General features: G+C 41.8%; 1 long non-coding RNA gene across 1 annotated transcript in view; it reads right to left on the bottom strand.

The window, feature by feature from the left end:
- Positions 1–2,205: 2,205 nt before the first annotated feature.
- LOC111771008 (uncharacterized) overlaps positions 2,206–14,789 on the bottom strand; it is a 45,274-nt gene continuing 32,690 nt past the window's right edge. Inside the window, exon 3 of the long non-coding RNA XR_011433742.1 lies at positions 2,206–4,245. This is a non-coding gene — a long non-coding RNA (uncharacterized lncRNA). The remainder of the gene's footprint in view (positions 4,246–14,789) is intronic.

Below are 14,789 nucleotides of genomic sequence, written 5' to 3'. Positions count from 1 at the left end.
TATGAAGACAAAAACATCTTGAAGACACAATCCGGTATACTGGGACCATATCCAAGGACTGGCCCATTTTGAGTACCTTGGAGGAATTTCTATGAATTCCGAGGCCAAGAGAAAGTAATTGAAGGAGGTAAGTGGTAGATCCATGTGCTTATGTGGGGAGACAACCTGCTAGAAATGGTTTGTCTCTCCTCTGCTTTCTGGCTCTGGATCAGAAGCCCAAGATCAGTATCAGCTGGAAACATAGACCACTGCAGGTTTTTTTTTTTTTTAAAGATTGGCACCTGAGCTAACATCTGTTGCCAATCTTCTTTTTTTTCTTCTTCTCCCCAAAACCCCAGTAAAAAGTTGTATGTCCTTCTGGCTCTGCAATGTGGGACGCCACCTCAGCATGGCTTGATGAGTGGTCTAGGTCTGCACCCAGGATCCGAACCAGTGAAACCCTGGGCTGCCAAAGCTGAGTGCGTGAACTTAACCACTCGGCCAAGGGGCCGGCCCCCACTGCAGGTCTTTTCTCTGCCTGTGTGTGTGAGGTGGAGTTCTAATTTTTGTCCTCTCCCAAGGGTAACCAATTTTCTCCCCACCATTTATCAAACAATTTATTTCTTCCCTACTAAGTTTTGATGCCACCTCTTTCATACATCAAGATCCTGGGATCTGTTTCTGGACTCTATTCTGTTTCATTGTTTGATCGTCTGTTCTTGTGCTACTAACAAATTGTTGTTTTTAAATTACCTTGGTTTTGTAACGTGTCTTAATAGATGGCAGGGGAACTTTGTTCTTTTTTTCCCTGAAAAAACACAAAAACACCCAAATTTTTTTTCATGTAAATTGAGCAAATACTCCCAAATTTTACTGTGATTTTGGGTGGAAATTGTGTTAAAATCATAGACTACTTTGGAGAGAATTCGAATCTTTACGATTGTTCATTTTCTCCACATGGGCATGCCTTGTATTTCCATCTATCCTTTTGAGTACTTCAGTACTATGCTACACAAAGTATGGTCCATGGACCAGCTACATGAGCCTCACCAGGGAGGTTTTGAAATGCCAACTTTGAGGTCCCTCCCAGAACTACTGAATCAGAATCTGCTTTTTAAACAAGATCCCCAGGTGATTTGTATGTACATTGAAGCTGGAAAAATACCTCTTTAGTCAGATTTTAAAGATTTCGCCAAGATATTTGCTGTTTATTTATTAGGATAATTCCTAGGTTAACATAGTCAGAAAGGTATCCAGACCCTTTGCTGAACTTCACCAAGAATTCTAAATAGTGCATCTACCAAATCTCTTTGGAGTTTTCTGTGAAGATTTATATCATCTGTAAATAATGACTGAGCCTCTTGACTCTCTTCCCTTCCCATCTTTATTCATCTTTCTTTCTCTTGATTTATTTTATTGGCCACGACTTCCAATAGCACATGGAAATTATGGGTGAGAAAAGGCATCCTAGTCTTATTCTCAACCTTAAAGGAAATGCTTCTAGTATTTCTTCCATAAATATTAAATTTGCTGCTGAGTTTTAGTTGATGACCTTATCAGGTTATGAAACGTTTTCTCTATTTCTAGTTTTCTAAAGAGCTTTTTCAAAAGTTCACTATAGATTTAAACATTATTTTCTGCATATATAAGAGAAAATCATGTCACTTTTGTCCTTTGGTCTGTTAACATGAATTACATTGCTACAGTTTCTCTCTTTGAACCATCCTTACATTCCTAGAACAAATTTTATACTGTTAAGATTCACCCTTCAACACTCTCTCTCTCATTAGATAATGTGGAATAAAGAATGTAGCTTTTTGTATTAAACAATGAGAGTAAAAGTGCAACTGAACTTAATTTTGTATGTTCTCATTCTCTGCCTCTCTAATCAAAAGAACATGGGCCAAAGCAAACACATAAAACTTCTCAGGGAGATAAATTGCTCTTGTTTGTGACCTCAATAAGTATTTGGAATAAAGGAATAAATAGAACTGTTGATTTTTTTCCCCTGGTTTTTGGTTCAATAACCTAGACAAATTTTGAAAATGATCTCTAGAGATGGATGTCCTCAGCCATTCCTCACATGTGGTATTCTCATGGGATGACACGGAGGTTACGTTAGGGTCAAGCTCCTCCCTTGCTGTTTGTATTAGAAGATGATGCTCTTGACTTCAATTACCATCTCTGTGTAGGTATGGAACAGAAGACTCAGCCACAACCATTTGATATACTGCTTTATAAGATCTCTTCTTTATAGCTAAAACTTCTGGTTAATAGAGCCCAGTGTGGTTTACAGTTACGCATATGGACTGAGGCCTCCACTCCAGAAGCCACTCTATTGCTGATGTATAACATGCCAGGCTGGGATTCTCTGTTCTCTTAATGCAAAACAGCCGAGCAAGGCTCTTGGCAGTCAAGCATCCATAGTTTCTTCTCTGTTGACCTGTTATAACAATGATGCTCCTCTATTCCCAGTTTATGAGTGTCTCCTTTGAGCAGGGGTTCTTAATCTTTCGAGAATCCACTGGAAACTCTTTTCAGAAAAATGAAAAAAAAAGGCATATTCTTCCCAGAAGTTCACAGCCATAGTCTGAGTAGGGGTCTGTGGGCTATAGGTTAAAACCCCTGAAATAGAGTCAGAATAGAAAAATGGCTGGAAGCACCACAATGTGGTTGACATTTAGCTTCAGTACAGCCACGCAAAGGATATGCTCATTTTCTTGATGGTTCCAGTTTTTCAGGTGAATGGTTCAGGGAACAGCTAAACTGAACAGCAGCTTGCCAGGGACTTTGTGCTGGAGATGTGGTAGTGTATAAAGAGTACAGAGTTGCACAACCTCAGATCTTCAGGCCCTGTGAGAAATTGTGCTAACAGCCAAAAACATCCATAATCCTTTTAAGATTTACTTTCGTACAAGTTTCTAGAGAACAGTGATCATGGAGTACTCCTGGAAGACCATAAAAGGACTGTGGATGACACTCAGGGCCTTCTCACTTGGGCATTGATTCTAATTCCAGCCTCCCTGTCATGTGTGACATCCTGGGTTTGACTATACTCATTCATCTCCTCACTCATATAGTCATCCATTCATCAAATATTTAATTGATGTCACCATAAATCCAACTAGGCCTCCTAATGGTGAATTTTCATCTTCTCCTTTGCCAGGAAACATACAACGAAAAAATATTCTTTAGGATAAGAATAAGCTAAAGAGAAAGGAATGCTCTTTTCATTTAACGGCCACAGCATGAGTCCTCATTCAGAGAAAGACAAGAACTGGAGCAGAGCACAGCATGGAAGAAAAGCAGGACGAGGGTCTGCAATTCATCTCTTACGTCTGACGTGTTGTGGTGGAAAGAACAACAGTGATGTAGTGATTTTACACCTATTCCGATTCTTATATTTTAGATCTTGAACACTTGTATAAATTTTAAGCAAAGCCAAAAAATATGCAAAAGGAAAAGAGCACATCTTTATATTTTTGGAGAAATAATAGAGGTGCCAAAACATATGCTCTCAATTAGATTTTAATAAATCCAATTACACTTTAATCAAATCCATTTGTGTTTTAAAGACCTGAAATCTGTAAAACCATTGAATAGGGTATCCTACTATTTATAACGTAATGATTTATACTTTTAATTGACTTCAGAACATGGGGTTATTTTATTTGGTCTCTGAAGAGTTTCTCCACCCTGGGTCCAGAAGAAAAGCACAACTAGAAACCACAGCTGATTACATAACAGAAAATTCCAGCGAGGTACAAATCTGATCCTCACTTTTAGTCTGGTTTTCTTTGTTTATTTGTTTTTAAATGAAAGCACATATAATTTTTGAATTATGATTAGCTTTTTTGTTTTTCCCTTTTGGAAAGCTATCAGTAACAGTTTTTTCAGGACCGAAGCATAAAGGAATGTGGGGAAAGGATTGACCTTTTTCTCATTGTCTGGAACCTTCAAGAATGCAAAACTGAGATATTATAGTCTCAGTTAAGCTATTCATTGTTACCAGTTGGTAAAATGTAATACCGTTTATGTTGAATTTCTGCAACCATGGAAAGTACTGACAAGAATTGCTTTTACATAAAAAAAAATAAAGTCTAGATCAGAAATGAAACATAGATTAGAAGAACACTATACATCATTCTTCCAGACCTGCTCTGTCCAATACTGTGGCCACTCACCATAGGTGGCTATTGAGTGCTTGAAATGCAGCGTCAGGTAAGAAAAACATCCTCTAACCTCTTAGGTTCAGTACCTGGGGACCTGCAAAATAAACCAACAAGAGAGAGATTAACAAGAGAAAAGGCACACAATTTTTATTACTATTTATGTGCTTAGGAGTTCACAAAAAGGAAGTGAAACTCAAAGAAGCAGTTAGACTTGGGGGCTTATATACCATTTTAACAAAAGAAAGAGGGTTTGGACTTGAAGGGATGATAAATCATGCGGAAGTGACTAGGAAACATGTGGGGGTACTAATGGAAGACAAAGGTTATCTTAGTAAGGCCTGTTGTTGCAAATTCATCTCAGTGTCTCCAGTGATAACAGTTGCTCTTCCCTTCCCGGTACCTGGTATGGGGAGGGGGGTACCTTCACAAAAGGAAATGTATGTGCTGCTTTTAGGCAGACAAAGGAAGGGCAGAGAACTTCCTGAATCTATTCATTCTCAATTGCCTTTAGTTCAAAATAATCCTTATGCCAAAGGGGCATATTTTGGGGTGGCATACCAAGATCCCCTTCAGTAGCAAGTCTGAATTGAGACGTACTGTAAACGTAAAATACACACCAGATTTTGAAAACGTAGGATGAAGAAAAAAGAATGTAAAGTATCTTATTAATGATTTTTTTATACTGATTACCTGCTGAAATTATATTTTTGATGTACTGGGCTAAATGAAATGTATTATTAAATTAATTTCATCTGTTTCTACTTTTTTTTTTAAATGTGGCTACTATGACATTTAAAATGACATGTGGCTTGCATTATCTTACTATGAGACAGTGCTGTCCTGGACATTAAATAAATGACTCAAGTTGAGGGTGTACTTGGTTTTTAACAGAGTGGCCTTCATTGCCAGGTGGACAGCAGAGGTTAGCTAATTTACTAGAATGACAACAATTTAAACTCAAAACTGATCTAAACAATGGGAAGACCTCCTGGATTGCTCAGAATAGTGAGAGCATTTTTATTGTTGTGTTTGTTGGTTTAAACTTTCAGTGATATGTGGTTAATCTATCTGGGGTGACACTTTTCATGTCCACGCCAAAGACGGCCCTCAAATTGTTAGAGTGTGAGACAAGGACGACAAATCCCGAGTTGAATGGGAGGGAAGAGATGAAGTTAAACAGAAGGAAGGTCTGATGGAATGAAAAGTTAGCTGAAGAGCACTTCCTGACAGCGAGCATCCGTGCAAAGAATTTGACCATTGATGCAAATGTAATGTAGCAAACATCTCCCAGGTAACTTCAACCTGAGACAGACTGAGGGGGCAAGATAATACTAATTAAAAGAAAAACTGAGGCCAGCCTGGTGGCACAGCGGGTAAGTGTGCACATTCCGCTTTGGCAGCCTGGGGTTTGCCAGTTCGGATCCCAGGTGTGGACCTATGCACTGCTTGTCAAGCCATGCTGTGGCAGGCATCCCACAAATAAAGTAGAGGAAGATGGGCACAAATGTTAGCACAGGGCCAGTCTTCCTCAGCAAAAAGAGGAGGATTGGCAGCAGATATTAGCTCAGGGCTAATCTTCCTCAAAAAAAAAAAAAAAAAAGAAAGAAAGAAAAATTATCATTTTGCACAAGCCCTCATCAGCTGATTCCTGGATTTGTTCTGTGTCTGTCCTGATGGCTCAAGTTGGCCATGAGGACGGCTCTGAGTGAAACCTGAGGGGTCTTTTTGTCCCACATTTTCTCTTGGCTCCTCAGTTCTGAAATAGCTCCCAGTCATTTCCGAGTCTTTTGGGCCAGAGACGGCCACACCTATGACCTGCCAGTTCTGCACCTGCTCCCTTGACACTGGTGGAGCTGATGTCACGCCACAGAGTGCTGCTTCAGCAAACCCTGCAGGCCTCTGTGTGCCCGGGGCCAGCAGTCCTGAGTCTCTACAACAGCTTGTCCCTCTCCACCAGAAACTGGGACCTTCCTAGCTTCTTTCCTGACCCTGCCCATGGGGAACGTCGGCCTTGGCTTTAAGCAGCTTGAGCCTGGGCAGTAGGCCTGATGTCACTCTCTTTTGTCCTTCTTGTGCTTCTGTTTGGACAATGTTGAATTTTACCTGAATCTTCAGACAGACCCTAACCCTTTTGTGTCCCAGAAAATGGCTTACTGCAAGACACACCATGCCCCACGTGACTCACAGAAGACTCAGGAAGGCCCCCCCTTGCTTGCCTGTGGCAAGGCCAGACACACAGACCTTCCAAATTCCCACTCTTAGCCTCATAAATGACTAATTGGACTGCTTATCTCCACCGATCAATCAGAACAATGCGTTTGTCAACCGAACTTTGGTTAAGCTTCTCTCCTTACCCCAGGTCCCTGAACTTTGGCCCACTCTCAGCAGGGCCCAGCATACAGCCCTGCCTTGAGGGCCCCTCCTTAAAATAGGCTGGCCTCAGGGGGAAACATTCTCTGATTTGCTATCCCGGCAGGCCAGGCCTTCATCCCACTTCCCCACACCCAGTTCCGGTTCACTCCTCCCTATAAAAGAAAACCCCCTTTGGACTAACTCTTGAGATGCTTGCAGACCTTATGGTCAGATCTTTCTCCCTGTTGCAAGAGTCCCTTTCTCCTCCTTGCAAATAACCTTTTGAATAAAGCCTCTCCTTACTAAGTCTGGCTTTGCTTTTTATTTTTTAGTTTTTATAGGCAGAGGGAAGGATACCTCAGAGAAGGCCCAGCCCCAGAATCTCACTTCCTTCAGAAACCCACATTTACTTGTCTTTGTTTACCTCATACTAAGCTGAATCAATGTATTGTGATTTTTAAAAAAGGATTTTGCTATACTGGGTACATTAAAAGGACTTCACAGAGTAACCCACCAGCAGCATGTGTCAGTATCCAAGAATGGGGTAGTCAGGAAATCCTGGGCTCTGGGAAGCACGTGCCTGTCTGTCACCCACCACAGCTGTGCAGCATGGTGATGTCACCTTCCCGAGCCTTATTTTCACCCCACTACCAGACATTGCCAAATGGCAGTCCTGGGACCAAGTTCAGCCCCAGATTTCCTTTATTTGGCCCACCCAGTATTGAAAACATTTCTTTTGATTAGTTACCACTGTTCTTTAAAAACCAGGGGAGTTCACATAAATCTTCTAGCTTCTCTTGAAAAGTAGGACCTGGACCCTTTGTTTACATCTTCCGGTGGGGGAACAAGTCCTCATAGCCGGCCTGCTTTGCTCACTTACATTTCCTGTCTGACCTGTGGCCTTAAGTGGTTAACCTTGATCACGGCATGGAGTGAACAGTACTTCCCTCACTCAGTCACAGTGAGGTTGAAATAAGGTAGTGTCAAGTGGCTTCCAGTAAGAACTCCATAACTGTTACCTCTTCCTCCTTGCTGGTATTTAGGCTCTTGGGCTAACATTGACTTTTAAACATTTAAGTAGATTTTTTCCTACTTTGAGTACACAGTTAATGGTTAAAAATAACAACAGAGGAAAAGTTAAAAGAGCATCTGAGATGAAGCGAATCCTTAGGGGAAAAGAGGATGACTTCAGAATCTTGAAAATGTGTTTGAAAAATAGACTTTTAAAAAAAATTTAAATCTTAGACTGTAAGTATGTCTTCCAGGAAAATCATTTAATCAATGAGATAGTTCATTGGTGAAATAGATGTTTTTCCTATCCTGTGCCAAAAAACTGATTTGACTGATTTTACGATTAAATTGAGGGAGGCAGCTGATTGTTTTTGCAAACTCATTCCTCGCCCTTTATTGATTCGGTTTAAAGTTTAGCCATTGGACATTACGGTAAAGTGACTAATCCACCTTGAACTGACAAAAGGAAGGTCAGTTCCCAATTGAAAACATCATACATAATAAGATGTGTCACAGTACTTATGGATTTTTTGAATCCAACTTTTCCTTGAAACTTGCATCTGATCGCTGGAATATGAAGGCTGGAGTACTCGGATTACGAATCTCTGCCTTGAGGTTAGCTCTGGGCTATCAAAGCAGCCTCAACAGCTGCTCCTTCTAGAGGGCTCAGAAGTAATGAGAACTCACTTGCGGGTTCCATTTCCTCTCCTGAAGACTTCTTTGCAGATCCGAACCTTGACGAGGCTTCTCCCTCCCACCAGGCTCCCTTGTGGGTCCTGCTAAGCCTACTGTGAGCAGCTACATATTGCAAAACTCTCGAGTGGGTCTTCCTCCCCACAGTCCTTGCTGAACGGTGAAGCCCAGGGTCAGTTTCAAGAAGGCTGTGCCCAACAGCTGTCAGAACAATGCGCCCCGTCTACAGAGTCCACAGGCATCTCACGCCAGGCCTGCCAGTCCCCACTGCCCACGTGAGCGCAGGCTGGAATCTGGAGGGGCCTGCCAACCCCTCGTCCAGGACTCGCCACTTCTCCCAGCCTCAGGCTTCTCTTTCACAATATGCACAACATTCCCTTCTTCTAGATGCTTCTCTTAGCCTGGCTTCTCTTCTTTATGTTTGAAAAATGATGCCACTTCTTTTCCCCAGGAGAGGTCTTTGAATGCTTCTGGCATTTTCACAGATTGCTTTCTTTTTTCCTTAAACTTTAGTTATGATACAAAATGTGGCAAATTTAAATGTTTCATCAGCTGTTACTAAGCTGCATCCCTGCTTCCTTTGTAAACGCTTTCCAGGACTCAATGAATTGTGTCACATTTTAGTTTTTTGAAAGGAACTAGCACCCTCTACAGGCCGACGTTTGTATGAGTCAGAAACCGCATCTCACAAGGAGTGTTTCTAATACTAGAGCCTAAGGCAAAACATCACATTTGTCAAAATTATCCCTGAAAATCCCTGAAATTATCAGCCAGCATAAAAATCAAGAATTGACTTCTTTTTGTGTGTGTGTGAGGAAGATTGGCCCTGAGCTAACATGTGTGTCCATCTTCCTCTATTTTATATGGGGGACACTGCCACAGCACGACTTGATGAGAGGTGTCTTGATCCGCGCCCGGGATCTGGGCCTGCGGGATCTAGGCTGCTGAAGTGGAGCACACAAACTTAACCACTAAGCCTCTGGGCCAGCCCCAAGAATTCACTTTTTTTGTTTCTCTTAATTTGGTGGCTGTCTCCCTTTACCTGGAGCAGGGGAACTTCAACAGGGGAAGGAAGATTAGGTTAAATAAAGACAAAGTCTCTTTCTCCACCCCTCTTTTTGTCTCTCATCCCCCTACCTCCCTGTTTTGAGAAGCTCATATTCTTCCATTCCCATCTAGTATATTCATTCAGCAGCATTTGTTGACTGTCTACTAGATGCCCACCACCATTCTGGTTCTAACACAGAGACATCCCTGCTCACATGGAACTTATATTCTAACGAGGAGATAAAGAAGATTAACACCCAAGTTTTGAAAAGAGACATTTTTTCCGGAGGGTGGTAAGTACTCTGAGGATAATAAAACAGGACTGTGGCCCAGAGAGTGGTGGGAGCAGAGGGATAAACTGTCTGAAATAGAGCAGTCACAGCGGGCCTCCAGTAGGAGGTGACTTTGAGCTGAGATCTGAATGAGGAGACAGGTGTGTAAGCTTGATGACTTACAAACCATGGAAACGGGGGTTGATGAAACTGTTCCTCAAACCCTTTAGCTCTTACACTGCTGAATTCAATAGTTTGAGTTTCTTTATTGAATATCCTCTTCTGGTTTGTTGTCTAGACTTTCATTTAGCTTAACATGTTGTTGTTAACGTTTAACAGATTATTCTTATTTATTTTCAATTATAGGATGAAGTGAATAATTCTGAGCTGTTCTTGACTGCAGGAAGTGAGGGGTGGGAGTTAAGAAACAGGATGGGCAGGCTATTTGAGGCCAACCTTTGGAGTGGAACAGAAGTCTTCCTTCCATAGTCACTCCTCCTCCATCCCGGGAGCACCTCCTCAAGCTAATGTCCTGCCTTTGCCATCTTCTCTGAGAAGGCTCTTCAAGGCCAGGGTGACAAGGCTGTTCGGACCTTGAAGAATCCAGGAAATAGGAGAAGTATCAATCTACTGATGGTGATCATTTACAAGTCTGTTCCAAATCGTGTCTCTCTGACAGTGAAGAGTGGAACTCCCCAACAGAGTGAGAAGGAAGCTCCAGTCCCAAGCAGGGAAGTAACAGAAAGAAGAGAAAGTGATTGAGAGGGGAGGTGGAAGTGAACCCAAGAGACTGAGCATTAAGCCTAAAAGGAATGAGGAGGCTATTTCATTTATTCATCCATTCATCAGGTATCTAGTGGACATTTGCAATATGCCAAGCACTGTGATAGACACTGGGCATGTTACAGTGAACAAGACCTAGTCCTGAACTCAAGGTTCAGGGACAATCCATGTAAAACATTGTCAAGTCCATCAAGAGGGCTCCTATGATGCTACAACCCTCAATCCAACATTCCCTGCCCATTGGGCTGCTGTTAGACTGCCCAGGGCTCTCAGTTTGGGGACATACCCTACTTTAGACACCTCTTCATATTCTACTTCTTCTTCCGCCAAACACTGGTAGACAGAGAGAACAGAGTATAATGATTGACAGCATGGGCTTTGGAATCCCAAGCTCTTGGTTTCAAGTTCTGATGTTGCCAGTTACTGGATACCTGGCTTAAAACATTTAATGCCTTAGTGTTCTCATCTCAACAATGGGGATTAAAACAACTTCTTCAAAGGGTTTCTATGCAGACTAAATGAGAGAATTATGTACAGTGTTGAGCCAACTATTTGGCACTGAGTGAGTATGGTAGGCTAAATACTGACCCCAAAAGATATCCAGGTCTTAATCCCCAGAATTGTGAATATTACCTTATATGGTAAAGGCATTTTGCAGATATGATTAAATGAAGTGCCTTGAGACAGTTAGATTATCCTGGGCTATCTAGGTGGGTCCTAAATGTAATAACAACTATGCTTATATGAGGGAGACAGAGGGAAATTTGACCACAGAAGAGTCAGACAGAAGGCAATGTGGTGATGGAAGCAGAGACAGATTTGAAGATGATATGCCACTAACTTTGAAGATGAAAGAAGAAGCCATAAACCAAAGAATGCAAGGAATACAGCTATGGAAACTAGCAAAGGCAAGGAAACAGGTTCTCCCCAGAGCCTCCAGAAGGAATGCAGCCCTGCCAGCATCTTGACTTTAATCCATGAAACTGAGAGCCTCCAGAAATGAAAGGAAATAAATTTGTGTTGATTTTAGCCACAAAAATTGTAGTAATTTGTTATGGAGGCAATAAGAAACTAACACCAGGGGCTGGCCTCATGGCAGAATGGTTAAGTTCACATGCTCCACTTGGGCGGCCTGGGGTTCGCTGGTTCGGATCCTGGGTGTGGACTATGCACTGCTCATCATGCCATGCTGCAGCAGCATCCCACATAGAAGAACCAGAATGACTTACCGCTAGGATATACAACTGTGTACTGGGGCTTTGGGGAGAAAAAAATAGAGGAAGATTGGCAATAGATGTTAGCTCAGGGCCAATCTTCCTCACCAAAAAAAAAGCATACCTTTAAAAAAAGAACAAAAAGAAACTAACACGGTAGACAATAAATGCCTGTAGAAGAGAAACATGTCACAGTGAAATATTAATAACTATGATTTTTTGAGAACTATTATAGTCTATGTTCTAAGTGCTCTACATAAATTAAGCCATTTAATCCTCACAACAACCTTGAGTTAAGCACTATTATTGCCTTCTTTTTAAAAGATGAAGAAACTGAGGCACAGAGAGGTTAAGTAATTTGTCCCAGATTACACAGCTACAACCTTGACTGAGCTGGGGTACGACTATAAGCAGTCTAGTCCCTAAATCTCCATTCCTAATCTCTATGCTTACTGCTTACCACGTGTTGTATGTCAAGCTACAGCACACAGATCCCATAAAAGAAGACTAAAATGTTGTCACTGCCCAGCCTTCCCCTTTTGGAAATGGAGAGCTCAAGAAGTCTTGTCAACTGGGGGCCACAGTGGTGGTGATGGGGTCGGGGGTGGGCAGCTCGGGTAATGGTATTTGTAGTTTGAGTGGGTGGCCTTTTCAGATCCTCAGAGCTCACAGATTCTCTGTGCAGAGTGGATCCTATTGTTCACAGCAGCAAGCTGAAGCAAGGAAATGGGTTCCATTTTATGAACATTTGATGCTGTCTCTCTTCTTCATTTACCTCTTACACTCAGGACACTGAACCGCTGGAGAGAAGATTTCTGATAAAAGGAAATCTTCTGGTTGAGTAACTAGACAGGAGGCTGAAAATGTCATTTCCTCCTGGCTGAGTCCTGCATGAAGCTATCTTTTGTGGGCAGCCTGACACTCCTGGCCAAGAAATGGGACTGGTCAGTGGAGTGCACATCTTTCTCTGCCTCTCCAAGTCAGATTCCTTCACGATATCGCTTGTCCCATTGACAGTGGGTTAAGGCAGTGTGTCAAAGAAAAGCCAGAGAGAAACACAGGGTAGTCATGGGGGCACCAGACGTAGGGTGGGAGGAATGAGAAATAAAACACTTGGCAGATCAAATTGGTCTTCTCAAGAGCTTGCTTCCATGATCAGAGTTGCTCATTGTAGTCATAAGGCAAAACGATTGACAATGCCCAGAGAGAAATGGCTTCTGAAATGATATGATGATAGCATGATGCTCGAGCCGTTGTAGGTGGTCAATAAATGGTTAATGAAGAAGTATGAAAAGCAATTTGGGTTAGAAATACTATCTAAATTACACCATGCCATGGGTACCAATTCCTTAAGGGTCCTTTGGAATTGCTTTTTGAATGATCAAGTGAGAGGTTTGCAGTGGGTTGAAAGCATGTGTGACTGGAGCACAAACTGCCTGTGAGGCCCAGTGAGATTCTTCCCAGCCTTAACTGCCCACAGGGTGTTTTGCTCTTTCTATACTTGAAAACACACAGTGTGAGAGATTACTCCTTTTTGAGCTCCTGTCTTCCTTGGTGACAACTATATTCCAAATTACCCAACTTGAGTCAATTTGGTAATTGATTGTTGTTAATGAATAAAAAATTTTGTATTATGGAATAAACTGTGGCATGGTATTTAACTACCTAAATTCATATCTATCTATATCTATCTGTCTGTGTTTCTGTCTCCCTATCTATCCGCAAGTCCTTGACTTTACTAAGGAGTGACTTGTTTCCCTGATTTGGGTATTCTGGTTTTCTGGAGGCTTCCACGAGCATATTTGTTCAACACATACTTGTATTTTCCCAGGAGCAAAACTGAACATAAAATTCTGGTTTTACGGATTAAGAGCCTTGATTACTTACAAGTAGATTATTTTAAATATAATTTTTGAATGTATGAGAAATATGAATTGGATTGTCACCATGCCAGATTGGCATACCTTTCCGCAAGAGAACTAAACCTACATTAGTCACAACTGACTCTGTCAATCTTATAGATGAGAAAAGGGATTTCAATGGTAGAGAGAAGAAAATATCACCATCAAGCCATCTGAGAATGCCTTTACAGGTCTTTTTTCTTTACAACCACTTGAAAATGGGATTTCCAGATAAGAGGACACCTAGTTCAATCTGAGTTTCAAATAATCCAAAAAATAAAATTTTAGTCTAAGTATGTTCCATGCTATACTTGGAACCCATTACACTAAATATTGTTTTGTTCCTTCTCTGCAATTAAAATTTAACTGGGCATTTTGTATTTGCATTTGCTAATCTGGCAACTCTACTTTAAAACAACTCAGTTTACGATCCTCAAGGATCATCTAATTGCAGTTCCTGTGGAATAGCTGGATCTCTTGGCTAGAATGGGTTGGTTTCCCTGAGATCTGATCATCAGGCAGAAGCATTTGCGGCATGATCTGGGTCATACAGAACAGTTCCATGCATTGTTGTGGCACAGACTGCTCATTGATGCTCCAACATCTGTTCTCTTCTAATTCAGTATCAATAGAAGTTTAGGATGAGCACAAGGCTTCCCAGCTCAAGTCAACATTTTCCTGTCTCTCCTTCAGCTAGCTGTGGCTGTGTGACCTGCTCCTTGCCTTTAGGATGTGAATAGGTGTGGTATGCCACTTCCAAATCATGCCCTCAAAAGGCATTCCCTTGGGACTGGAGTCAGTCAATGCAACCACGCAGATTCACTTACCTTCCCCCTCTAGACCTTGCTGTTCACCTTGCTTCGGACATCTTTCGTTCCTGTGACTGTAACCACCCCTTTCTCGTTTTCTATTACCAATGGTTGCTTCAGCCTCCCGGGCTCTGTTACCTCCACAGCTATAGGAGCATCTCTCGCACTCAGGTCAGAGAGGCTCAGCTTCCTTAGAGACTGCCTGAAGGGGGACTAGTCCAACTCAGAAATATGAGAGTATTAACAGCCCATGGGATGAACTTGACCAGTGAGAGACGAAAATCAGACACTGCTACCAGGTAAACTGCTTGCCGCTCCCACCCCTGACAGTGTTCTAAGACCTTGCCCATATTGCCTTCACCTGGTACTTTGTTCGAAATGCAGAAACTCAGGTGGAAGCACAAACCTATTGAATCATCTCTGTATTTTAACAGGATCTCTTGGAGATTCATATGCATATTAAAGTTTGAAAAGCATTGCTCTTATACATAGCTGTTCTGCAAACAAAACAAAACTAGCACCTACACACATTATAGTCAAACTACTGAAAACCAAG

The sequence above is a fragment of the Equus caballus genome, chromosome 28 (genome assembly GCF_041296265.1).
Source record: "Equus caballus isolate H_3958 breed thoroughbred chromosome 28, TB-T2T, whole genome shotgun sequence".
Taxonomy (NCBI): Eukaryota; Metazoa; Chordata; class Mammalia; order Perissodactyla; family Equidae; genus Equus; species Equus caballus.
The sequence above is the reverse complement of the archived record's forward strand: the minus strand, read 5'-3'. Positions and strand labels throughout refer to the sequence as shown.